The 27,639-nt window shown below is 44.5% G+C and overlaps 1 long non-coding RNA gene across 9 annotated transcripts in view; it reads right to left on the bottom strand.

The window, feature by feature from the left end:
* Positions 1 to 27,639, bottom strand: part of LOC125965015 (uncharacterized) — a 482,945-nt gene that overhangs the window by 126,329 nt on the left and 328,977 nt on the right. For 6 of the 9 annotated variants that reach the window (XR_007478444.1, XR_007478445.1, XR_007478446.1 and 3 more), the window contains exon 3: positions 24,807 to 24,932. The exons of the other annotated variants lie outside the window; for them this stretch is intronic. This is a non-coding gene — a long non-coding RNA (uncharacterized LOC125965015). Of the gene's footprint in view, positions 1 to 24,806; positions 24,933 to 27,639 lie in introns of those variants that run through there. 9 annotated transcript variants of the gene reach the window in all.

Here is a 27,639-nt window from a genome sequence, read left to right as displayed (position 1 = left end):
TGCTGCTGGAATTTCTCCCTGGGCAGAGGTGAGGAAGGAAAAAAGCAGTGGGGGCAGGGACAGGACGGGTATCTCAGGCAGGGAAATGGAAATCTTCCAGAAGAGCACCCAGGGCCAGGACCATCCTGGCTGGCCTGCAGGCACCAAGTCGGCCGGCATGCTGTCACTCGTGTGGCTCTATGGCCCTTCCTCTAGGCTTTCAAGTCCTTGTATATATTCAGGTGTTTTACCTGGGACGGGTGGGAATAGTTCAGCAGCAACTGGCCTGGGGCTCAGCTCACGTTTACTCACAGATGCCTCGGCACGGTGCCCCAGCTTTGCAATGAGGACGCTTGTTGCGTGGGGGCTGCTGGCTGAATGGGAGACGATTCCCCACCACTGACCAACTTCAGAATTGTTTACAACTGGAGCAAGTGCCCTGATACGGTTTTCCTCTGTGTAACTGGTGGGTTCTGTGTTTTTTTTTCTCTTTTTCGTTTTTGGTTCAAGGTAGATTTTATTCCTCTTTTTTGTATTTACAGATATAAGCATGGAAATAATTTATTCTGGATTTACACTTTTTTCAGATGGCCCTTTTGAGCGGGGGGAAGTGAGACTTCATTGTAGTGCAGATTTCCTTTGCAAGCTTGCTTGGTTGGCCAAAAAGGGCGTATGCATTTTTTCCTGAATATATTCAGGAAAAAACGCATACGCCCTTTTTGGCCAAGTGCATCATTGTGGACGTTCTGCCTCTTTTCCAATGCTTTAAATGCAATTCCAGTCTACCTCCTGAAATCGGTTTCCTGCAATTCTGACCCGCTTTCAAGTCCTGTTGGCAGCCTTACTTCAGTATATTTTTGGACAATAGCTGTCATTTATAACTCTGTAGGTTTGTGAATTACAGTGCCCCTGAGCTCCTTTCTTCAACTCGCTTTCTTGTGAGCTGGCCGCAACCCCGCAGGATTGCTTCAGGCCCTAATCTGGTTCCGGCACGGCACGCTGAGCCTTTGGTTAATTCCTCTTCCTGGTGGGAAATGAGAGTTAAATTTGCCCGTCCAAACACCTCCAGCTAGTCTCTCATTGGTTCTCCCTATTCCTGTTCATCTTCCGCAGAAATTGCAAACTGGGCCAAACAGGAGGTTAAAGGCACTGACTCTCCAATTGGGGAGAGTGTTAGTAAAGCATCAGGAATGTTGCACCCGAGTACCAGGGGACGAAAACTGAGACACATTTGCACACGTTTCCAGATCACACGGTGGATCGTACTCTGCTTTCCACATGCATGATTTAGCTGAAGGAAGAATCCCTTAAACCTGGAGAGTTGAGACCCATGGAATGGGTACCATGCAATATGACTTCAAAGGGTCTGCATTTGCTCACCGAACCTCACCAATCCTATGAGCCCCAAGTGTCCAGCCTTATGTGTCACCCAGCTCTGGGTGTAGATGTGGTAAATCCATTTGCATCACAAGCCTTGATGAATTACTTAAGTATTCCTCTCTATTTCACTGTCATTGTGTTTTGTTTAAGAAATTTATTTTTATTATGGGATTTAGCTGATTTTCACTGCTGCGTTTATGCCGCTGTACACACTCTTGATTCTCTTACAGAGATATATAAATCCATAGGTTTTATGATTCTTACTAGTCAGGTATATTCCTAGGTGTTGAATATGTTGTGTTGAGTCCATTTCGTTGAGCAAGGAGTAGCTCTTGTCTATTACATATTTGGCTTATGGAACGGTATCTGTGCTCATTTCAGTCTCTGGTTTTATGCAGCACCCCACCTCACCTTTCCCCTTAAGCAAGCATAAGTTGGTTTTCTAAATTTGAGACCCTGTTCTGTTTTGTAATTCAGTTCCTGTGTAGCCAAGTTTACATACCGTGTATTAGTGATATCTTATGATGTTTCTTTTTCTGTGTGACTTACTTCAGTTAGAATCATCGTACCTGAATCCACTCACTATGCTGCTACGTGCCTGATGACATAGATTTCATTGCTGAGTGATATTGCATTGTACGTAAGTACCACAACTTCTTTAACCATTTTTCGCTTTCTGCGATATTGAACTTGTACCGTAAACGAGGTTCTTGTAAACAGAGCCATCCCAAACTTGGGGTGGCTGTGTCTTTTTGATTTTAATTTCCCTAAGCTATAAGACCATAAGTGGAAGTGCCCTAGGCTATGTTGCTTTTTTTTTTAGATGTTTCAGGAAACACCATACACTTCTCCAGAGTGGCTGTTGGCAATTTACATCCCGCCCATCAGCATAAGAAGGCTCCCAGTTCTCCATGGCCTGTCCTGTCATTCTGGATTTTACACTTTTTTCAGATGGTCCTTTTGACCGGGGGGAAGTGAGACTTCATTTTAGTGCTGATTTCCTTTGCCAGCTTGGTTGGTTGGCCTAAAAGGGCATATGCGTTTTATCCTGAATATATTCAGGAAAAAACGCATACACCCTTTTTGGCCAAGTGCATCATTGTCGAGGTTCTGACTCTCTTCATATGTTTTCAATGCAATTCCAGTCTACCTCCTGAAATCGGTTTCCTGCAATTCTGCCTTGCTTTCAATGCCTCTTCATAGCCTTACCTCAATATAGTTTTTGAAAATAGTTGGCGTTTATAACTCTGCAGGTTTTTGAATTGCAGTGGCCCTTAGCTCCATTTTTCAGCTCTTATTTTTGTGATCTTGCCTCATAACCACAGGATTTCTTCAGGCCCTATTCTTCTTCTGGGGCACCTTGCTGTGCCTTTGGTTTATTCTTACTGATGTGAAATTAGAGTGACATGTGCCCATTGAAACCGCTATTGCTAGTTTCTCACTGGTTCCCCCATTCCCATTCATCCTCCACACTAACTGCAGACTGTGCGATACCAGAACTTAAAGGCATTGACTCTCCATGTGGGGATGTTGTTAGTAAAGTGGCTGGAATGTCGATCCGGAGCCCCAGGAGAGGAAAAATGAGGTGCGTTTTAGAAACCTTTCCCGATCATATGGTATACCAGTCGCTGGGTTTCCCAAGCATGGTTTAGCTGTAGGAAGATTCCCTTCAACCTGGAGTGTTGGGACCCTTGGAATGAGTAGCATGAAGTATTGCATTAAACTTTTGGCAGTTGCTCACCAAAGCTCACCAATCCTCTCAGCCCCAAGTGTCCAGCCTTATGTCTTATCCAGCTGTGGGTTTATATGTGGTCAATCCAGGTTGCATCACAGCCCCTGAGCGAATTTTGTAAGAATTTTTCTCTCTTTCATTGTTTCTGCGTTTTGTTTTTAAAATTTATTTCTATAATGGGGTTTAGCTCATTTTCACTGCTGTGTTTGTGCCGCTCTGCACACACTTGATTCCCTTATGGAGATATATCAATACATGGGTTTTAAGATTCTTATTACTCAGATATATTTCTCTGCGGTGTATAGGGTGTGTTGAGGCCAGTTCATTGAGCAAGGTGTAGATCTTGTCTAATACCTATTTGGTTTATTGAACGGTATCTGTGCTAATTTCAAACTCTGGTTTTATGCATCACCCCACCTCTCCTTTCCCCTTAAGCTGACATAAGTGTGTTTTCTAAATGTGAGACACTGTTCTGTTCTGTAATTCATTTCTTGTGCAGCCATATTTACCCTCCCTCTATAAGTGATATCTTATGATATGTTTCTTTTTCTGTTTGACTTATTTCAAGTAGTATTATCGGACCTAAATCCACTCTTTATCCTTCTACTAGCCTTATTACATTGATTTCATGGTGAAGAGATATTCCATTGTACATAAGTACCACATCTTCTTTATCCACTGTTCTCTTTCCTGGGATATTTAAGGTGTACTGAAGTTGAGGTTCTTGTAAACAGAGTAGCCCTAAACTGTGGTGTGCTTGTGTCTTGTTGATTTTTAGACTTCCCTAGATATACTCCCATGATTGGAAGTGTCCTATGCTCTGTAGCTCTGTTTTTTAGATGATTTAGGAACCACCATACGCTTCTCCAGAGTGGCTCTCGGCAGTTCACACACTGCCCATCAGCGTATAAAGGCTCCCTGTTCTCCATGGCCTGTCCTGAATTTCTGGTTTTTACAATTTTTTAGGATGGCCCTTTTGACCGGTGGGAAATGAGACTTCTTTGTTGTGCACATTTGCATTGCTTGCTTGCTTCGTTGCCCATAAAGTGCGTATGCGTTTTTTCCTGGATATAATCAGGAAAAAACGCATACACCCTTTTGGGCCAACTGCATCATTGTCAAAATTCTGCCGCTTTTCATGTGCGTTAAAGACGAGTCCAATCTATCTCTTGAAATCTGTTTCTTGCAATTCTGTCTTGCATTCAGATCCTCTTCTTTGCCTTACCTCAACATATTTTTGGACGTTAGTTTTCATTTATAACTCTGCAGGTTTGTGAATTGCAGTGACCCTGAGCTCCATGTTTTAAGTTGCTCTTTTGTGAGCTGGCCTCAAACCCGCAGGATTGCTTCAGGCCCTATTTTGGCTCCGGCGAGGCAGGCTGAGCCTTTCTTTAATTCTTATTCTTAATGGGAAATTAGAGTGATATGTGCCCGTCCAAACCCCTACAACTCTTCTCTCATTGGTTCCCCCTCTTCCCGTTCATCCTCCTCACAATTTGCAAAATGTGTGAAACAGAAGTTTAAATGTGCTGGTTCTCCAAGTGGGGAGATTCTAAGTAACGTGGCTGGAATGGTGAACAGGAGCACCAGGAGAGGATAAATGAGGTGCATTTTAGACACATCTCCCGATCACATGGTGTACTGTCCTCTGGGTTTTCCATGCATGTTTTAGCTGTAGGAAGATCCCTTGAACCTGCAGATTTGGGGCCCATTGAATGGGTACCAGGTAGTATTACTTTAAAGGGTGTGCATTTCCTCACCCAACCTCACATTTCTCTTAGCGCAAACAGTTTCCAGCCTTATGTCTCATCCTGCTGTGGGTCTAGATGTGTTCAATCCATGTTGCATCACCGTCCCTGAGGAAAAGTTGTAAGAGGTTTTCTCTGTCTCTCTGTCGTTTATTTTTTTCAATTTATTACTATATTGGTTACAGCTGATTTTCAAAGCTCTGTTTCTTGCTGCTGTACATCCACTTGATTCACGTACAGAGAGACATCAATAAATTCTTTTTCAGATTCTTACCAGTCGTATATATTCTTTTCCGGTGACTTGAGTGTGCTGAGTGCAGTTCTTTTAGCTACCGTGTAGGCCTTGTTGATTATCAGTTTGGTATTTGGAATGGTATCTTTGCTAATTTCAACCTCCTGGATGATGCCTCACCCCTCCCCACCTTTCCCGTTTAGCAGCCTTATGCGTGTTTTCTACATATTTGACTATGTTTTTGTTTTGTAATTTATTTCATGTGTAGCCATTTTGGATTCCACCTTTAAGTGATATCTTATGATATGTGTCTTTTTCTTTTTGAATTCTGTCACTTAGAATGATCATACGTAACTCCTCCGGAGTTGTTACAACTGGCCATATTTCATTGATTTCCAGGCTGAATAATATTCCACTCTACCTAAGTACCACATCTCTATCCATTTTTTCCCTCCAGAGACATTTAAGTTATATCCTAGTCGAGGATCTTTTAAACAGAGAGGGGGTAAACATTGGGGTGCCTGTGTCCTCTCGATTTTTGTTTTTCCCAAGATATACGCCCATGAGTGCAAGTGCCCTATGCTCTGTAGCTCATTTTTTAGATGCTCTAGTAAACACAATACATTTCTCCAGAATGGCCGTTGGCAATATACATTTCCACTATAAGTCTCACAGGGCTCCCTCTTCTCCTTGCCCTGTCCTGCATTTCTGTTGTTTACGCTTTATGAGGATGGCTCTTCTGACTGATGCGAAGTGATATCTTTTGTAGTATTGACTTCCAGCGCCCACCTGTTTGGTTGGCTAAAAAAGTGTATGCCCTTTTCTTGAATATATACAGAAAAAAACGCATACACCCTTTTTGGCCAACTGCAATGTTGGCAATGTTCAGCTCCTTTTCTTGTGCTTAATGGCGAGTCCTTTCTACCTCCTCAAATCCCTTTCCTGCCATTCTCCCTTGCTTACAAGTCCTTTCTTCTGACTTTCCTCAAGACATTTTTCAGTGATGGATATTTTCAACTCTGCAGTTTCGTGAATTTTACTGCCCCTGAGTTCCATTGTTCAGCTTGTGTTTATGGGAACTGGCCACAAAGCAGCGGGATTTCCTCAAGCCCTATACTGTTTCCATGGGCAACCCTAGCCTTTGGTCAATTCGTCTTCCTGATTGGAAATTAGAGTGACATGTGCCTGTCTGAGCACCTAGGACTTGTCTCTCATTGTTCCTCATCCTTCCGCTTCATCCTCTGGACAAATTCCAAACTGTACGCAACAGGATGTTGACAGTGCTGACATCTCCAAGTGGGGAGACTGTTAGTAAAGACGCTGGAGGGGTGAACCCGAGCACCAGGAGATGAGGAGATGAGATGCCTTTTCCAAACTCTTCCCGATCAGACGGTATACCATCCTCTGGGTGTGACAGACATGTTTTAGCAGTAGGAAGAGTCCCATTCATGTAAGGAGAACACCAGGGCTTTTTCAAAATCAGTGTCTCCCCGAAACCCAAACTGGGGAATTTTTTAAGCTACGGCTACACATATGTTCATTAAGGGCCTTGGGAAGTAGGCAGAGTCCAAACTTTAGATGATTGAAGTCTTCAGGGTCAGAAGCACTCACCACCAGCTTCCCTTAGGTTACACTTTAACTGTCATTGATAGATGATGTCAATAAAAATATCTATTCTTTTTCAGATTATTTCCCCTTATAGGTTATCGCAAAATGTTGAGTGTAGTTCCCTGTGCTATACAGTAGTTCCTTGTTGATGATCTATTTTATACATAGCAGTGTGTATGTGTTAATTCCAAACTGTTAATTTATCCCTCCTCCCACCTTTCCCCTTTGGTAATAATAAATTATAAGATTTTACACTTCTCAGAAATGGGGGAGCTGAAAGAGAGGTATCATTTTCAATGGAAAAGCATTTAAAACAAGATTGAAGGTTTAACCAAGATTATTAGATGTACATCCTTGAAAAGAAATCACTTCGTTTCTCTAATATTGACCTGACAAATAAGACAAACCTTTTCACTGAACTTGCTTATAATAAAGTGATGGAAATATCAAATGGAAGTGTTAGAAACATCTTATTTTACCCGAGCCTTATACACTGTTCTATGTTAACTACAGTTTGGCTCACACATCTGTTCATTGAGGTTACAATAGTCTCAATTTCTGTTACTGATCCTCCAGAGTGGACCCCAACAAGTGTTCCCCTGCCCAGTGTCATTGGGGCCAACAGATCGAGACTGAGTTTGGTTCACAAGCAAAGGAAACTTTATATTTTGATCAGAGAATGGAGAGGTGAGAGCATGCACTACCCCGTGGGCTGTGGGCTGGGCTGCTGTGTAGAGATCCTGTCAGAGTCAGTGGGAGGGAGGGGGCGGAGCTCTCGAGGGCCGGGTTGGCTGTAGCTCAGGCTCTATATCGCGGAGTCTGCACTGGGCCCCAGGAGCTGAGGTGTCGACCCAGCCATTCTGCACTAGGAAATCTGGTCTGAAGTGCCGGGTGTGGAACCTCTGCATGCGGGACCCTAGGAGCACGTGAAATTAGACAAAGCACAAAGGATAAAAAAGGTTAGACTTGACTTTATTGCCCAGATCCTATTTTTATCTCCCAGGGATTTTTAATGGGCTTTGCTGGGGACAAACCCCTCCTCTGCCTTTTGTCCCGTTCCTCATTCTTGGAGTGCTGAGGGTACAGACCCTTCTTCTGTAACTGCTGAGTGCTGAGTTGGGAGCCCTCATACCCGGGGGCGAGGGTCAGAGCTTCTCCCCAGCAGCCTCCAGGTGACGTTGATTGTCCCCAGGTCCCCTGCCTCCCTGCTCGTCCACCTGAGCACCAGCATTGGAAGTGTTATAGATTCTAATGACCTTTAAGGGTCCAGGAAAGAGATGTGCAGAGACGCTGTGGGGGCCGGTTTCACCCCGCCCCACATTTGTTCGGCCACCTTAGGCTGACCGTTTCTGCCAGCGTAGATGCTCTGACCAGTAGTCTGCGCTTTCTTCAATTAGGCACCTGAATTAACGTACAAACAGCACCAGGTGTCAGAGCCCTGCCCGCTCAACTCCCAGACAGTCCAGGGTCAGTGGTGATCAAGGACCATGATGGCCACTGAGTCAACAGCCTTTTGAAGTAAACAGGAGTCCAGCCGGTCTTATTGGCCACCATCATCATGGTGTCTGTAGGTTTTCTATGGTGACAGTGTGATATACGGTTCCCCCGCCAAGATTATTAGCTCCCCTCTGGGTGCAGTAAGTCCTGCAAGCAGTAGTCTACTCTTTTGGGACACACTCTTGTTGTTTTATGAGAGAAACTCCAGGTCAAGTGATGTTCACACGAGTCGTCATGGTGCCCTGTTGCCCCCGGTTATCTCTCTGGATGTTGGAGTTGGAGGGCCTCCTCACTCGAGGTCGGTGTGCCCACGGAGTGAACCCTGCAACTTCAGGGCATGGTTGGTGGTTAGGATCACCACGTGGGGTCCTTTTCCCTTAGGAGGGAGGTGGCCTTTTGGGCTGCTGATTTCCAGGTTTTTAGATACCGCCAGTATCTTGGCCAGATGTGGCAGTGGGCCAAGCCCCTTGGTGACCGTAGTTTATCCTACCTGGATGGCATTCTTGCATTGTTCCATTTCAAGTGGTCCCAGTTTTTGCACTAATTCTCCAATGGCGATTCACCTTTCACCGGGAATGTAAAGGTCAAAGGGTTTAGCTAAATTAGGGAGTTCCAGGGCACGGGTCTGAATTGACTGCTCTTTCCATTCTTGAAAGGCCACTTCTGGATTCTATTCAAAAGGATCATCATCTTTTCCTTTCAGTGTTTCATATAGAGGCCCAGCTAGTAGACTGTAGTTAGGGATCCAGAAGCAGCAAACCCTGGCCTCCCCAGGAACCCCTAAGCTGTCTTCTAGTTTTAGAAAGGGGTAAGGCTGAAAATGGTTTCTTCCCTTTCCTGGGACGGGCTTCTCCGACCTTCTGTGAGAATGAAGCCCAGGCAGGTCACCGCAGTCTGTGATATTTGAGCTTTTTCTTGGACAACTTCTATCCTTTATTGGCTTGGTAGTTCAGAGGCCTCCTTAGTAGGGCTGGCGATCAGAATGTCGTCTGCATATTGAAGGAGGGTTTCCTTTTCCAGAGGTAGAACTTTTAGGTCTTTAGCTAAGCTTTCCCCAAAGATGGTGTGGGAATTTTTGCACCCTTGGGGCCAGACGGCCCGGAAGTATTGTTTTAGTTGTATGTTGAGTCCTGCCACTCACAAGCCAAAATTTCTTGTGACTCTGGGACTAATGGAATACAAAAGAAGGCATCATTGAAGACTAATACAGAATACCATGTCCTGGTGGTTGGTAGAATGACCAGCAGGGTGTAGGAATTAGGAGCAACTGGAGGTATATCCTCGGTGGCTTCACTGACTGTCCTGACATCCTTTACCAGGTCCCCAGCAGCCCATGGGGCTCTCGTGGTCAGACCAATCCCAGAATATGGAGCTCACCTGGGCAGGTACCCCACCCCCACCCCAGCCCACAGGGCTCTCGTGGTCAGGCCCCTCCCAGGATACAGAGCTACCCTTGCAGGTACCGTGGCAGGGCTGGGCACACAGGAACCGTGCACATAGCCCTCATTGCAGAGCACCCCCAGCTCACCTGTCGCACAGAGCTGACACAGAGCACCTCAGAGCAGGACTTGAACTAACAAACAGCAGCTGCGACAGGTCTGTGACCCTGGGCATCACTCTGTGCGGCCTCCCTCCACCTGGTCTTCCAGAGACTTCCACTGCACCCGGGGCACCAGGCCTCTGTCTCCAACCACCACCCACCCCTCCTCTCCCTGACTCCTGGGTTCCTCTCATTAGGAGAGGGTTTTCTTGAAGTTGTCTCCCACTCATGGGCCAGATAAAATGATTAGAAAACAAGCCAAAGCTGCAGCCCCTTGTCTATCCTGACTCTCAGGAGCCCACACCTGTTCCTTGGACCTGGCCGGTTCAGCAAGTTCCATTTTCTGCAACTGTGAGCCCCTGAGGGGTGATGATTGGCTGACCTGGGCAGCCTTACCGTGCCGGCCAGCCCTCCCCAGGTGTGCCTGGGTTGAGATCCATATAAATACCACTCCAGGCAGCAAGAGCCCCTGCAGCCGTGCCTGACACCATTTTCTCTGCCCTGTCAGCAGTCTCGGGGCTGGGCTGGTGGGAGGGAGTGAGAGGCCACGGCTTTGTGGGTGGCCCAGTGTGAGTGGGGCTCTGCTGGACTTTCTGCAGCAGTTGCCAGGCTGCCACCTGCTAAAGAAGAGGATGTGTCACCCATACCTGCTGCTGGAATTTCTCCCTGGGCAGAGGTGAGGAAGGAAAAAAGCAGTGGGGGCAGGGACAGGACGGGTATCTCAGGCAGGGAAATGGAAATCTTCCAGAAGAGCACCCAGGGCCAGGACCATCCTGGCTGGCCTGCAGGCACCAAGTCGGCCGGCATGCTGTCACTCGTGTGGCTCTATGGCCCTTCCTCTAGGCTTTCAAGTCCTTGTATATATTCAGGTGTTTTACCTGGGACGGGTGGGAATAGTTCAGCAGCAACTGGCCTGGGGCTCAGCTCACGTTTACTCACAGATGCCTCGGCACGGTGCCCCAGCTTTGCAATGAGGACGCTTGTTGCGTGGGGGCTGCTGGCTGAATGGGAGACGATTCCCCACCACTGACCAACTTCAGAATTGTTTACAACTGGAGCAAGTGCCCTGATACGGTTTTCCTCTGTGTAACTGGTGGGTTCTGTGTTTTTTTTCTCTTTTTCGTTTTTGGTTCAAGGTAGATTTTATTCCTCTTTTTTGTATTTACAGATATAAGCATGGAAATAATTTATTCTGGATTTACACTTTTTTCAGATGGCCCTTTTGAGCGGGGGGAAGTGAGACTTCATTGTAGTGCAGATTTCCTTTGCAAGCTTGCTTGGTTGGCCAAAAAGGGCGTATGCATTTTTTCCTGAATATATTCAGGAAAAAACGCATACGCCCTTTTTGGCCAAGTGCATCATTGTGGACGTTCTGCCTCTTTTCCAATGCTTTAAATGCAATTCCAGTCTACCTTCTGAAATCGGTTTCCTGCAATTCTGACCCGCTTTCAAGTCCTGTTGGCAGCCTTACTTCAGTATATTTTTGGACAATAGCTGTCATTTATAACTCTGTAGGTTTGTGAATTACAGTGCCCCTGAGCTCCTTTCTTCAACTCGCTTTCTTGTGAGCTGGCCGCAACCCCGCAGGATTGCTTCAGGCCCTAATCTGGTTCCGGCACGGCACGCTGAGCCTTTGGTTAATTCCTCTTCCTGGTGGGAAATGAGAGTTAAATTTGCCCGTCCAAACACCTCCAGCTAGTCTCTCATTGGTTCTCCCTATTCCTGTTCATCTTCCGCAGAAATTGCAAACTGGGCCAAACAGGAGGTTAAAGGCACTGACTCTCCAAGTGGGGAGAGTGTTAGTAAAGCATCAGGAATGTTGCACCCGAGTACCAGGGGACGAAAACTGAGACACATTTGAACACGTTTCCAGATCACATGGTGGATCGTACTCTGCTTTCCACATGCATGAATTAGCTGAAGGAAGAATCCCTTAAACCTGGAGAGTTGAGACCCATGGAATGGGTACCATGCAATATGACTTCAAAGGGTCTGCATTGCTCACCGAACCTCACCAATCCTATGAGCCCCAAGTGTCCAGCCTTATGTGTCACCCAGCTCTGGGTGTAGATGTGGTAAATCCATTTGCATCACAAGCCTTGATGAATTACTTAAGTATTCCTCTCTATTTCACTGTCATTGTGTTTTGTTTAAGAAATTTATTTTTATTATGGGATTTAGCTGATTTTCACTGCTGCGTTTATGCCGCTGTACACACTCTTGATTCTCTTACAGAGATATATAAATCCATAGGTTTTATGATTCTTACTAGTCAGGTATATTCCTAGGTGTTGAATATGTGGTGTTGAGTCCATTTCGTTGAGCAAGGAGTAGCTCTTGTCTATTACATATTTGGCTTATGCAACGGTATCTGTGCTCATTTCAGTCTCTGGTTTTATGCAGCACCCCACCTCACCTTTCCCCTTAAGCAAGCATAAGTTGGTTTTCTAAATTTGAGACCCTGTTCTGTTTTGTAATTCAGTTCCTGTGTAGCCAAGTTTACATACCGTGTATTAGTGATATCTTATGATGTTTCTTTTTCTGTGTGACTTACTTCAGTTAGAATCATCGTACCTGAATCCACTCACTATGCTGCTACGTGCCTGATGACATAGATTTCATTGCTGAGTGATATTGCATTGTACGTAAGTACCACAACTTCTTTATCCATTTTTCGCTTTCTGCGATATTGAACTTGTACCGTAAACGAGGTTCTTGTAAACAGAGCCATCCCAAACTTGGGGTGGCTGTGTCTTTTTGATTTTAATTTCCCTAAGCTATAAGACCATAAGTGGAAGTGCCCTAGGCTATGTTGCTTTTTTTTTTAGATGTTTCAGGAAACACCATACACTTCTCCAGAGTGGCTGTTGGCAATTTACATCCCGCCCATCAGCATAAGAAGGCTCCCAGTTCTCCATGGCCTGTCCTGTCATTCTGGATTTTACACTTTTTTCAGATGGTCCTTTTGACCGGGGGGAAGTGAGACTTCATTGTAGTGCTGATTTCCTTTGCCAGCTTGGTTGGTTGGCCTAAAAGGGCATATGCGTTTTATCCTGAATATATTCAGGAAAAAACGCATACACCCTTTTTGGCCAAGTGCATCATTGTCGAGGTTCTGACTCTCTTCATATGTTTTCAGTACAATTCCAGTCTACCTCCTGAAATCGGTTTCCTGCAATTCTGCCTTGCTTTCAATGCCTCTTCATAGCCTTACCTCAATATAGTTTTTGAAAATAGTTGGCGTTTATAACTCTGCAGGTTTTTGAATTGCAGTGGCCCTTAGCTCCATTTTTCAGCTCTTATTTTTGTGATCTTGCCTCATAACCACAGGATTCCTTCAGGCCCTATTCTTCTTCTGGGGCACCTTGCTGTGCCTTTGGTTTATTCTTACTGATGTGAAATTAGAGTGACATGTGCCCATTGAAACCGCTATTGCTAGTTTCTCACTGGTTCCCCCATTCCCATTCATCCTCCACACTAACTGCAGACTGTGCGATACCAGAACTTAAAGGCATTGACTCTCCATGTGGGGATGTTGTTAGTAAAGTGGCTGGAATGTCGATCCGGAGCCCCAGGAGAGGAAAAATGAGGTGCGTTTTAGAAACCTTTCCCGATCATATGGTATACCAGTCGCTGGGTTTCCCAAGCATGGTTTAGCTGTAGGAAGATTCCCTTCAACCTGGAGTGTTGGGACCCTTGGAATGAGTAGCATGAAGTATTGCATTAAACTTTTGGCAGTTGCTCACCAAAGCTCACCAATCCTCTCAGCCCCAAGTGTCCAGCCTTATGTCTTATCCAGCTGTGGGTTTATATGTGGTCAATCCAGGTTGCATCACAGCCCCTGAGCGAATTTTGTAAGAATTTTTCTCTCTTTCATTGTTTCTGCGTTTTGTTTTTAAAATTTATTTCTATAATGGGGTTTAGCTCATTTTCACTGCTGTGTTTGTGCCGCTCTGCACACACTTGATTCCCTTATGGAGATATATCAATACATGGGTTTTAAGATTCTTATTACTCAGATATATTTCTCTGCGGTGTATAGGGTGTGTTGAGGCCAGTTCATTGAGCAAGGTGTAGATCTTGTCTAATACCTATTTGGTTTATTGAACGGTATCTGTGCTAATTTCAAACTCTGGTTTTATGCATCACCCCACCTCTCCTTTCCCCTTAAGCTGACATAAGTGTGTTTTCTAAATGTGAGACACTGTTCTGTTCTGTAATTCATTTCTTGTGCAGCCATATTTACCCTCCCTCTATAAGTGATATCTTATGATATGTTTCTTTTTCTGTTTGACTTATTTCAAGTAGTATTATCGGACCTAAATCCACTCTTTATCCTTCTACTAGCCTTATTACATTGATTTCATGGTGAAGAGATATTCCATTGTACATAAGTAGCACATCTTCTTTATCCACTGTTCTCTTTCCTGGGATATTTAAGGTGTACTGAAGTTGAGGTTCTTGTAACAGAGTAGCCCTAAACTGTGGTGTGCTTGTGTCTTGTTGATTTTTAGACTTCCCTAGATATACTCCCATGATTGGAAGTGTCCTATGCTCTGTAGCTCTGTTTTTTAGATGATTTAGGAACCACCATACGCTTCTCCAGAGTGGCTCTCGGCAGTTCACACACTGCCCATCAGCGTATAAAGGCTCCCTGTTCTCCATGGCCTGTCCTGCATTTCTGGTTTTTACAATTTTTTAGGATGGCCCTTTTGACCGGTGGGAAATGAGACTTCTTTGTTGTGCACATTTGCATTGCTTGCTTGCTTCGTTGCCCATAAAGTGCGTCTGCGTTTTTTCCTGGATATAATCAGGAAAAAACGCATACACCCTTTTGGGCCAACTGCATCATTGTCAAAATTCTGCCGCTTTTCATGTGCGTTAAAGACGAGTCCAATCTATCTCTTGAAATCTGTTTCTTGCAATTCTGTCTTGCATTCAGATCCTCTTCTTTGCCTTACCTCAACATATTTTTGGACGTTAGTTTTCATTTATAACTCTGCAGGTTTGTGAATTGCAGTGACCCCGAGCTCCATGTTTTAAGTTGCTCTTTTGTGAGCTGGCCTCAAACCCGCAGGATTGCTTCAGGCCCTATTTTGGCTCCGGCGAGGCAGGCTGAGCCTTTCTTTAATTCTTATTCTTAATGGGAAATTAGAGTGATATGTGCCCGTCCAAACCCCTACAACTCTTCTCTCATTGGTTCCCCCTCTTCCCGTTCATCCTCCTCACAATTTGCAAAATGTGTGAAACAGAAGTTTAAATGTGCTGGTTCTCCAAGTGGGGAGATTCTAAGTAACGTGGCTGGAATGGTGAACAGGAGCACCAGGAGAGGATAAATGAGGTGCATTTTAGACACATCTCCCGATCACATGGTGTACTGTCCTCTGGGTTTTCCATGCATGTTTTAGCTGTAGGAAGATCCCTTGAACCTGCAGATTTGGGGCCCATTGAATGGGTACCAGGTAGTATTACTTTAAAGGGTGTGCATTTCCTCACCCAACCTCACATTTCTCTTAGCGCAAACAGTTTCCAGCCTTATGTCTCATCCTGCTGTGGGTCTAGATGTGTTCAATCCATGTTGCATCACCGTCCCTGAGGAAAAGTTGTAAGAGGTTTTCTCTGTCTCTCTGTCGTTTATTTTTTTCAATTTATTACTATATTGGTTACAGCTGATTTTCAAAGCTCTGTTTCTTGCTGCTGTACATCCACTTGATTCACGTACAGAGAGACATCAATAAATTCTTTTTCAGATTCTTACCAGTCGTATATATTCTTTTCCGGTGACTTGAGTGTGCTGAGTGCAGTTCTTTTAGCTACCGTGTAGGCCTTGTTGATTATCAGTTTGGTATTTGGAATGGTATCTTTGCTAATTTCAACCTCCTGGATGATGCCTCACCCCTCCCCACCTTTCCCGTTTAGCAGCCTTATGCGTGTTTTCTACATATTTGACTATGTTTTTGTTTTGTAATTTATTTCATGTGTAGCCATTTTGGATTCCACCTTTAAGTGATATCTTATGATATGTGTCTTTTTCTTTTTGAATTCTGTCACTTAGAATGATCATACGTAACTCCTCCGGAGTTGTTACAACTGGCCATATTTCATTGATTTCCAGGCTGAATAATATTCCACTCTACCTAAGTACCACATCTCTATCCATTTTTTCCCTCCAGAGACATTTAAGTTATATCCTAGTCGAGGATCTTTTAAACAGAGAGGGGGTAAACATTGGGGTGCCTGTGTCCTCTTGATTTTTGTTTTTCCCAAGATATACGCCCATGAGTGCAAGTGCCCTATGCTCTGTAGCTCATTTTTTAGATGCTTTAGTAAACACAATACACTTCTCCAGAATGGCCGTTGGCAATATACATTTCCACTATAAGTCTCACAGGGCTCCCTCTTCTCCTTGCCCTGTCCTGCATTTCTGTTGTTTACGCTTTATGAGGATGGCTCTTCTGACTGATGCGAAGTGATATCTTTTGTAGTATTGACTTCCAGCGCCCACCTGTTTGGTTGGCTAAAAAAGTGTATGCCCTTTTCTTGAATATATACAGAAAAAAACGCATACACCCTTTTTGGCCAACTGCAATGTTGGCAATGTTCAGCTCCTTTTCTTGTGCTTAATGGCGAGTCCTTTCTACCTCCTCAAATCCCTTTCCTGCCATTCTCCCTTGCTTACAAGTCCTTTTCTCTGACTTTCCTCAAGACATTTTTCAGTGATGGATATTTTCAACTCTGCAGTTTCGTGAATTTTACTGCCCCTGAGTTCCATTGTTCAGCTTGTGTTTATGGGAACTGGCCACAAAGCAGCGGGATTTCCTCAAGCCCTATACTGTTTCCATGGGCAACCCTAGCCTTTGGTCAATTCGTCTTCCTGATTGGAAATTAGAGTGACATGTGCCTGTCTGAGCACCTAGGACTTGTCTCTCATTGTTCCTCATCCTTCCGCTTCATCCTCTGGACAAATTCCAAACTGTACGCAACAGGATGTTGACAGTGCTGACATCTCCAAGTGGGGAGACTGTTAGTAAAGACGCTGGAGGGGTGAACCCGAGCACCAGGAGATGAGGAGATGAGATGCCTTTTCCAAACTCTTCCCGATCAGACGGTATACCATCCTCTGGGTGTGACAGACATGTTTTAGCAGTAGGAAGAGTCCCATTCATGTAAGGAGAACACCAGGGCTTTTTCAAAATCAGTGTCTCCCCGAAACCCAAACTGGGGAATTTTTTAAGCTACGGCTACACATATGTTCATTAAGGGCCTTGGGAAGTAGGCAGAGTCCAAACTTTAGATGATTGAAGTCTTCAGGGTCAGAAGCACTCACCACCAGCTTCCCTTAGGTTACACTTTAACTGTCATTGATAGATGATGTCAATAAAAATATCTATTCTTTTTCAGATTATTTCCCCTTATAGGTTATTGCAAAATGTTGAGTGTAGTTCCCTGTGCTATACAGTAGTTCCTTGTTGATGATCTATTTTATACATAGCAGTGTGTATGTGTTAATTCCAAACTGTTAATTTATCCCTCCTCCCACCTTTCCCCTTTGGTAATAATAAATTATAAGATTTTATACTTCTCAGAAATGGGGGAGCAGAAAGAGAGGTATCATTTTCAATGGAAAAGCATTTAAAACAAGATTGAAGGTTTAACCAAGATTATTAGATGTACATCCTTGAAAAGAAATCACTTCATTTCTCTAATATTGACCTGACAAATAAGACAAACCTTTTCACTGAACTTGCTTATAATAAAGTGATGGAAATATGAAATGGAAGTGTTAGAAACATCTTATTTTACCCGAGCCTTATACACTGTTCTATGTTAACTACAGTTTGGCTCACACATCTGTTCATTGAGGTTACAATAGTCTCAATTTCTGTTACTGATCCTGCAGAGTGGACCCCAACAAGTGTCCCCCTGCCCAGTGTCATTGGGGCCAACAGATCGAGACTGAGTTTGGTTCACAAGCAAAGGAAACTTTATATTTTGATCAGAGAATGGAGAGGTGAGAGCATGCACTACCCCGTGGGCTGTGGGCTGGGCTGCTGTGTAGAGATCCTGTCAGAGTCAGTGGGAGGGAGGGGGCGGAGCTCTCGAGGGCCGGGTTGGCTGTAGCTCAGGCTCTATATCGCGGAGTCTGCACTGGGCCCCAGGAGCTGAGGTGTCGACCCAGCCATTCTGCACTAGGAAATCTGGTCTGAAGTGCCGGGTGTGGAACCTCTGCATGCGGGACCCTAGGAGCACGTGAAATTAGACAAAGCACAAAGGATAAAAAAGGTTAGACTTGACTTTATTGCCCAGATCCTATTTTTATCTCCCAGGGATTTTTAATGGGCTTTGCTGGGGACAAACCCCTCCTCTGCCTTTTGTCCCGTTCCTCATTCTTGGAGTGCTGAGGGTACAGACCCTTCTTCTGTAACTGCTGAGTGCTGAGTTGGGAGCCCTCATACCCGGGGGCGAGGGTCAGAGCTTCTCCCCAGCAGCCTCCAGGTGACGTTGATTGTCCCCAGGCCCCCTGCCTCCCTGCTCGTCCACCTGAGCACCAGCATTGGAAGTGTTATAGATTCTAATGACCTTTAAGGGTCCAGGAAAGAGATGTGCAGAGATGCTGTGGGGGCCGGTTTCACCCCGCCCCACATTTGTTCGGCCACCTTAGGCTGACCGTTTCTGCCAGCCTAGATGCTCTGACCAGTAGTCTGCGCTTTCTTCATTTAGGCCCCTGAATTAACGTACAAACAGCACCAGGTGTCCGAGCCCTGCCCGCTCAACTCCCAGACAGTCCAGGGTCAGTGGTGATCAAGGACCATGATGGCCACTGAGTCAACAGCCTTTTGAAGTAAACAGGAGTCCAGCCGGTCTTATTGGCCACCATCATCACGGTGTCTGTAGGCTTTTCTATGGTGACAGTGTGATATACGGTTCCCCCGCCAAGATTATTAGCTCCCCTCTGGGTGCAGTAAGTCCTGCAAGCAGTAGTCTACTCTTTTGGGACACACTCTTGTTGTTTTATGAGAGAAACTCCAGGTCACGTGATGTTCACACAAGTCGTCATGGTGCCCTGTTGCCCCCGGTTATCTCTCTGGATGTTGGAGTTGGAGGGCCTCCTCACTCGAGGTCGGAGTGAACCCTGCAACTTCAGGGCATGGTTGGTGGTTAGGATCACCACGTGGGGTCCTTTTCCCTTAGGAGGGAGGTGGCCTTTTGGGCTGCTGATTTCCAGGTTTTTAGATACCGCCAGTATCTTGGCCTGATGTGACAGTGGGCCAAGCCCCTTGGTGACCGTAGTTTATCCTACCTGGATGGCATTCTTGCATTGTTCCATTTCAAGTGGTCCCAGTTTTTGCACTAATTCTCCAATGGCGATTCACCTTTCACCGGGAATGTAAAGGTCAAAGGGTTTAGCTATATTAGGGAGTTCCAGGGCAAGGATCTCTGTACGTAAGTATCACAACTTCTTTATCCATTTTTCACTTGCTGAGCTTTTGAACTTGTACTGTAAACGAGGTTGTTGTAAACAGAGCCATCACAAACTTTGGGGTGGCTTTGTCATTTTGATTTTAATTTCCCTAAGCTATAGGAACATAAGTGGAAGTGCCCTAGGCTCTGTTGCTTTGTTTTTTAGATGTTTCAGGAAACACCATACACTTCTCCAGAGTGGCTGTTGGCAATTTACATCACGCCCATCAGCATAACAAGGCTCCCAGTTCTCCATGGCCTGTCCTGCCTTTCTGGATTTTACACTTTTTTCAGATGGCCCTTTTGACCGGGGGGAAGTGAGACTTCATTGTAGTGCAGATTTCCTTTGCAAGCTTGCTTGGTTGGCCAAAAAGGGCGTATGTGTTTTTTCCTGAATATATTCAGGAAAAAACGCATACGCCCTTTTTGGCCAAGTGCATCATTGTGGCCGTTCTGCCTCTTTTCCTATGCTTTAAATGCAATTCCAGTATATCTCCTGCAATCGGTTTCCTGCAATTCTGCCCCGCTTTCAAGTCCTCTTGGCAGCCTTACTTCAGTATATTTTTGGACGATAGCTGTCATTTATAACTCTGCAGGTTTGTGAATTACAGTGTCCCTGAGCTCCTTTCTTCAACTCGCTTTCTTGTGAGCTGGCCGCAACACCGCAGGATTGCTTCAGGCCCTAATGTGGTTCCGGCATGGCACGCTGAGCCTTTGGTTAATTCCTCTTCCTGGTGGGAAATGAGAGTTAAATTTGCCCTTTCAGACACCTCCAGCTAGTCTCTCATTGGTTCTCCCTATTCCTGTTCATCTTCCGCAGAAATTGCAAACTGGGCCAAACAGGAGGTTAAAGGCACCGACTCTCCAAGTCGGGAGAGTGTTAGTAAATCGTCTGAAGTGTTGCACCCGAGTACCAGGGGATGAAAACTGAGATATATTTGAACACGTCTCCGGATCACATGGTTGATCATACTCTGGGTTCCACATGCATGTTTTAGCTGAAGGAAGAATACCTTAAACCAGGAGAGTTGAGACCCTTGGAATGGGTACCATGCAATATGACTTCAAAGGGTCTTCATTTGCTCACCGAACCTCTCCAATCCTGTCAGATCTGTGTTAAGGCCCTTGTACACACTCTTGATTCTCTTTCAGACATAGCCATCCATAGGTTTTAAGATAGTTACTAGTCAGGTACATTCTTAGGCGTTTAATATGGGGTGTTGAGTACATTTCGTTGAGCAAGGAGTAGCTTTTGTCTATTCCATATTTGGCTTAAGGAACTTTATCTGTGCTCATTTCAATCTCTGGTTTTATGCAGCACCCCAACTAACCTTTCCCCTTAAGCAAGCATAAGTTGGTTTTCTAAATTTGAGACCCTGTTCTGTTCTGTAATTCTGTTCCTGTGTAGCCAAGTTTACATTCCATGTGTCAGTGATATCTTATGATGTTTCTTTTTCTGTGTGACTTATTACAGTTAGAATCATCATACCTGAATCCACTCATTATGCTGCTACGGGCCTGATGACATAGATTTGATTGCTGAGTGATATTGCATTGTACGTAAGTACCACAACTTCTTTATCCATTTTTCACTTTCTGCGATACTGAACTTGTACCGTACACTAGGTTCTTGTAAACAGAGCCGTCCCAAACTTTGGGGTGACTGTGTCTTTTTTATTTTAATTTCGCTAAGATATAGGACCATAAGTGGAAGTGCCCTAGGCTCTGTTGCTTTGTTTTTTAGATGTTTCAGGAAACACCATACACTTCTCCAGAGTGGCTGTTGGCAATTTACATCCCACCCATCAGCATAACAAGGCTCCCAGTTCTCCATGGCCTGTCCTGCCTTTCTGGATTTTACACTTTTTTCAGATGACCCTTTTGACTGGGGGGAAGTGAGACTGCATTGTAGTGCAGATTTCCTTTGCAAGCTCGCTTGGTTGGCCAAAAAGGGCGTATGCGTTTTTTCCTGAATATATTCAGGAAAAAACGCATACGCCCTTTTTGGCCAAGTGCATCATTGTGGACGTTCTGCCTCTTTTCCTATGCTTTAAATGCAATTCCAGTATATCTCCTGCAATCGGTTTCCTGCAATTCTGCCCCGCTTTCAAGTCCTCTTGGCAGCCTTACTTCAGTATATTTTTGGACGATAGCTGTCATTTATAACTCTGCAGGTTTGTGAATTACAGTGCCCCTGAGCTCCTTTCTTCAACTCGCTTTCTTGTGATCTGGCCGCAACACCGCAGGATTGCTTCAGGCCTAATGTGGTTCCGGCATGGCACGCTGAGCCTTTGGTTAATTCCTCTTCCTGGTGGGAAATGAGAGTTAAATTTGCCCTTTCAGACACCTCCAGCTAGTCTCTCATTGGTTCTCCCTATTCCTGTTCATCTTCCGCAGAAATTGCAAACTGGGCCAAACAGGAGGTTAAAGGCACCGACTCTCCAAGTCGGGAGAGTGTTAGTAAATAGTCTGAAGTGTTGCACCCGAGTACCAGGGGATGAAAACTGAGATATATTTGAACACGTCTCCAGATCACATGGTTGATCATACTCTGGGTTCCACATGCATGTTTTAGCTGAAGGAAGAATACCTTAAACCAGGAGAGTTGAGACCCTTGGAATGGGGACCATGCAATATGACTTCAAAGGGTCTTCATTTGCTCACCGAACCTCTCCAATCCTGTCAGATCTGTGTTAAGGCCCTTGTACACACTCTTGATTCTCTTTCAGACATAGCCATCCATAGGTTTTAAGATAGTTACTAGTCAGGTACATTCTTAGGCGTTTAATATGGGGTGTTGAGTACATTTCGTTGAGCAAGGAGTAGCTTTTGTCTATTCCATATTTGGCTTAAGGAACTTTATCTGTGCTCATTTCAATCTCTGGTTTTATGCAGCACCCCAACTAACCTTTCCCCTTAAGCAAGCATAAGTTGGTTTTCTAAATTTGAGACCCTGTTCTGTTCTGTAATTCTGTTCCTGTGTAGCCAAGTTTACATTCCATGTGTCAGTGATATCTTATGATGTTTCTTTTTCTGTGTGACTTATTACAGTTAGAATCATCATACCTGAATCCACTCATTATGCTGCTACGGGCCTGATGACATAGATTTGATTGCTGAGTGATATTGCATTGTACGTAAGTACCACAACTTCTTTATCCATTTTTCACTTTCTGCGATACTGAACTTGTACCGTACACTAGGTTCTTGTAAACAGAGCCGTCCCAAACTTTGGGGTGACTGTGTCTTTTTTATTTTAATTTCGCTAAGATATAGGACCATAAGTGGAAGTGCCCTAGGCTCTGTTGCTTTGTTTTTTAGATGTTTCAGGAAACACCATACACTTCTCCAGAGTGGCTGTTGGCAATTTACATCCCACCCATCAGCATAACAAGGCTCCCAGTTCTCCATGGCCTGTCCTGCCTTTCTGGATTTTACACTTTTTTCAGATGACCCTTTTGACTGGGGGGAAGTGAGACTGCATTGTAGTGCAGATTTCCTTTGCAAGCTCGCTTGGTTGGCCAAAAAGGGCGTATGCGTTTTTTCCTGAATATATTCAGGAAAAAATGCATACGCCCTTTTTGGCCAAGTGCATCATTGTGGACGTTCTGCCTCTTTTCCTATGCTTTAAATGCAATTCCAGTATATCTCCTGCAATCGGTTTCCTGCAATTCTGCCCCGCTTTCAAGTCCTCTTGGCAGCCTTACTTCAGCATATTTTTGGACGATAGCTGTCATTTATAACTCTGCAGGTTTGTGAATTACAGTGTCCCTGAGCTCCTTTCTTCAACTCGCTTTCTTGTGATCTGGCCGCAACACCGCAGGATTGCTTCAGGCCTAATGTGGTTCCGGCATGGCACGCTGAGCCTTTGGTTAATTCCTCTTCCTGGTGGGAAATGAGAGTTAAATTTGCCCTTTCAGACACCTCCAGCTAGTCTCTCATTGGTTCTCCCTATTCCTGTTCATCTTCCGCAGAAATTGCAAACTGGGCCAAACAGGAGGTTAAAGGCACCGACTCTCCAAGTCGGGAGAGTGTTAGTAAATAGTCTGAAGTGTTGCACCCGAGTACCAGGGGATGAAAACTGAGATATATTTGAACACGTCTCCAGATCACATGGTTGATCATACTCTGGGTTCCACATGCATGTTTTAGCTGAAGGAAGAATACCTTAAACCTGGAGAGTTGAGACCCTTGGAATGGGGACCATGCAATATGACTTCAAAGGGTCTTCATTTGCTCACCGAACCTCTCCAATCCTATCACTGCTGCGTTTATGCCCCTGTACGCACGCTTGATTCTCTTTCATAGACATAGCAATCCCTAGGTTTTAAGATACTTACTAGTCAGGTACATTCTTAGGCGTTTAATATGGGGTGTTGAGTCCATTTCGTTGAGCAAGGAGTAGCTCTTGTCTATTACATATTTGGCTTAGGGAACTTTATCTGTGCTCATTTCAATCTCTGGTTTTATGCAGCACCCCAACTCACCTTTCCCCTTAAGCAAGCATAAGTTGGTTTTCTAAATTTGAGACCCTGTTCTGTTTTGGAATTCAGTTCCTGTGTAGCCAAGTTTACATTCCGTGTATTAGTGATATCTTATGATGTTTCTTTTTCTGTGTGACTTATTTCAGTTAGAATCATCATACCAGAATCCACTCATTATGCCGCTACGGGCCTGATGACATAGATTTGATTGCTGAGTGATATTGCATTGTACGTAAGTACCACAACTTCTTTATCCATTTTTCACTTTCTGCGATATTGAACTTGTACCGTAAACGAGGTTCTTGTAAACAGAGCCGTCCCAAACATTGGGGTGGATGTGTCTTTTTGATTTTAATTTCCCTAAGCTATAGGACCATAAGTGGAAGTGCCCTAGGCTCTGTTGCTTTGTTTTTTCGATGTTTCAGGAAACACCATACACTTCTCCCAAGTGGCTGTTGGCAATTTACATCCCGCCCATCAGCATAACAAGGTGCCCAGTTCTCCATGGCCTGTCCTGCTTTTCTGCATTTTACACATTTTTTAGATGGCCCTTTTGACCGGGGGGAAGTGAGACTTCATTGTAGTGCAGATTTCCTTTGCAAGCATGCTTGTTTGGCCAAAAAGTGCGTATGCGTTTTTTCCTTTATATATTCAGGAAAAAACGCATAGGCCCTTTTTGGCCAAGTGCATCATTGTCGACCTTCTGCCTCTTTTCCTATGCTGTAAATGCAATTCCAGTCTACCTCCTGAAATCGGTTTCCTGCAATTCTGCCCCCCTTTCAAGTCCTCTTGGCAGCCTTACTTCAGTATATTTTTGGATGATAGCTGTCATTTATAACTCTGCAGGTTTGTGAATTACAGTGCCCCTGAGCTCCTTTCTTCAACTCGCTTTCCTGTGAGCTGGCCGCAACACCGCAGGATAGCTTTAGGCCCTAATCTGGTTCCGGTACGGCACACTGAGCCTTTGGTTAATTCCTCTTCCTGGTGGGAAATGAGAGTTAAATTTGCCCATCCAGACACCTCCAGCTAGTCTCTCATTGGTTCTCCCTATTCCTGTTCATCTTTCGCAGAAATTGCAAACTGGGCCAAACAGGAGGTTAAAGGCACTGACTCTCCAAGTCGGGAGAGTGTAGGTAAAGCGTCTGGAATGTTGCACCCGAGTACCAGGGGACAAAAACTGAGACATATTTCAACACGTCTCCCGATCACACGGTTGATCATACTCTGGGTTCCACATACATGTTTTAGCTGAAGGAAGAATACCTTAAACCTGGAGAGTTGAGACCCGTGGAATGGGTACCATGCAATATGACGTCAAAGGGTCTTCATTTGCTCACCGAACCTCTCCAATGTTCTCACTGTTGCGTTTATGCCCCTATACACACGCTTGATTCTCTTTCGGAGACATAGCAATCCATAGGTTTTAAGATTCTTACTAGTCAGGTACATTCTTAGGCGTTTAATATGGGGTGTTGAGTCCATTTCGTTGAGCAAGGAGTAGCTCTTGTCTATTCCATATTTGGCTTAAGGAACTTTATCTGTGCTTATTTCAATCTCTGGTTTTATGCAGCACCCAACTCACCTTTCCCCTTAAGCAAGCATAAGTTGGTTTTCTAAATTTGAGACCCTGTTCTGTTTTGTAATTCAGTTCTTGTGTAGCCAAGTTTACATTCCGTGTATTAGTGATATCTTATGATGTTTCTTTTTTTGTGTGACTTATTTCAGTTAGAATCATCATACCTGAATCCACTCATTATGCTGCGACGGGCCTGATGACTTAGATTTCATTGCTGAGTGATATTGCATTGTACGTAAGTACCACAACTTCTTTATCCATTTTTCACTTTCTGCGATATTAACTTGTACTGTAAACGAGGTTCTTGTAAACAGAGCTGTCCCAAACTTTGGGGTGGATGTGTCTTTTTTATTTTAATGTCCCTAAGCTATAGGACCATAAGTGGAAGTGCCCTAGGCTTTGTTGCTTTGTTTTTTAGATGTTTCAGGAAACACCATACACTTCTCCAGAGTGGCTGTTGGCAATTTACATCCCGCCCATCAGCATAACAAGGCTCCCAGTTCTCCATGGCCTGTCCAGCCTTTCTGGAGTTTACAATTTTTTCAGATGGCCCTTTTGACCGGGGGGAAGTGAGACTTCATTGTAGTGCAGATTTCCTTTGCAAGCTTGCTTGGGTGGCCAAAAAGGGCCTATGCGTTTTTTCCTGAATATATTCAGGAAAAAACGCATAGGCCCTTTTTGGCCAAGTGCATCATTGTCGACCTTCTGCCTCTTTTCCTATGCTGTAAATGCAATTCCAGTCTACCTCCTGAAATCGGTTTCCTGCAATTCTGCCCCCCTTTCAAGTCCTCTTGGCAGCCTTACTTCAGTATATTTTTGGACGATAGCTGTCATTTATAACTCTACAGGTTTGTGAATTACAGTGCCCCTGAGCTCCTTTCTTCAACTCGCTTTCCTGTGAGCTGGCCGCAACACCGCAGGATAGCTTCAGGCCCTAATCTGGTTCCGACACGGCACACTGAGCCTTTGGTTAATTCCTCTTCCTGGTGGGAAATGAGAGTTAAATTTGCCCATCCAGACACCTCCAGCTAGTCTCTCATTGGTTCTCCCTATTCCTGTTCATCTTCAGCAGAAATTGCAAACTGAGCCAAACAGGAGGTAAAAGGCACTGACTCTCCAAGTCGGGAGAGTGTAAGTAAAGCGTCTGGAATGTTGCACCCGAGTACCAGGGGACAAAAACTGAGACATATTTCAACACGTCTCCCGATCACACGGTTGATCATACTCTGGGTTCCACATGCATGTTTTAGCTGAAGGAGGAATACCTTAAACCTGGAGAGTTGAGACCCGTGGAATGGGTACCATGCAATATGACTTCAAAGGGTCTTCATTTGCTCACCGAACCTCTCTAATCCTATCACTGCTGTGTTTATGCCCCTGTACACACGCTTGATTCTCTTTCGGAGACATAGCAATCCATAGGTTTTAAGATACATATTAGTCAAGTACATTCTTAGGCATTTAATACGGGGTGTTGAGTCCATTTCATTGAGCAAGGAGTAGCTCTTGTCTATTCCATATTCTCTTAAGGAACTTTATCTGTGCTCATTTCAATCTCTGGTTTTATGCAGCACCCCAACTCACCTTTCCCCTTAAGCAAGCATAAGTTGGTTTTCTCAATTTGAGACCCTGTTCTGTTTTGTAATCCAGTTCTGTGTAGCCAAGTTTACATTCCGTGTATTAGTGATATCTTATGATGTTTCTTTTTCTGTGTGACTTATTTCACTTAGAATCATCATACCTGAATCCACTCATTATGCTGCTACGGGCCTGATGACATAGATTTCATTACTGAGTGATATTGCATGGTATGTAAGTACCACAACTTCTTTATCCATTTTTCACTTTCTGTGATATTGAACTTGTACCGTAAATGAGGTTCTTGTAAACAGAGCCGTCCCAAACTTTGGGGTGGCTGTGTCTTTTTTATTTTAATTTCCCTAAGCTATAGGACCATAAGTGGAAGTGCCCTAGGCTCTGTTGCTTTGTTTTTTTGGTGTTTCAGGAAACACCATACACTTCTCTGGAGTGGCTGTTGGCAATTTACATCCCGCCCATCAGCATAACAAGGCTCCCATTTCTCCTCGGCCCTGTCCTGCCTTTCTGGATTTTATACTTTTTTCAGATGGCCCTTTTGACCGGGGGGAAGTGAGACTTCATTGTAGTGCAGATTTCCTTTGCAAGCTTGCTTGGTTGGCCAAAAAGGGCGTATGCGTTTTTTCCTGAATATATTCAGGAAAAAACGCATACGCCCTTTTTGGCGAAGTGCATCATTGTGGAAATTGTGCCTCTTTTCCTATGCTTTAAATGCAATTCCAGTCTACCTCCTGAAATTGGTTTCCTGCAATTCTGCCCCGCTTTCAAGTCCTCTTGGCAGCCTTACTTCAGTATATTTTTGGAT

The sequence above is a fragment of the Orcinus orca genome, chromosome 7 (assembly GCF_937001465.1).
Source record: "Orcinus orca chromosome 7, mOrcOrc1.1, whole genome shotgun sequence".
NCBI classification, from domain to species: domain Eukaryota; kingdom Metazoa; phylum Chordata; class Mammalia; order Artiodactyla; family Delphinidae; genus Orcinus; species Orcinus orca.
This window is presented reverse-complemented; position numbering and strand designations above follow the sequence as displayed.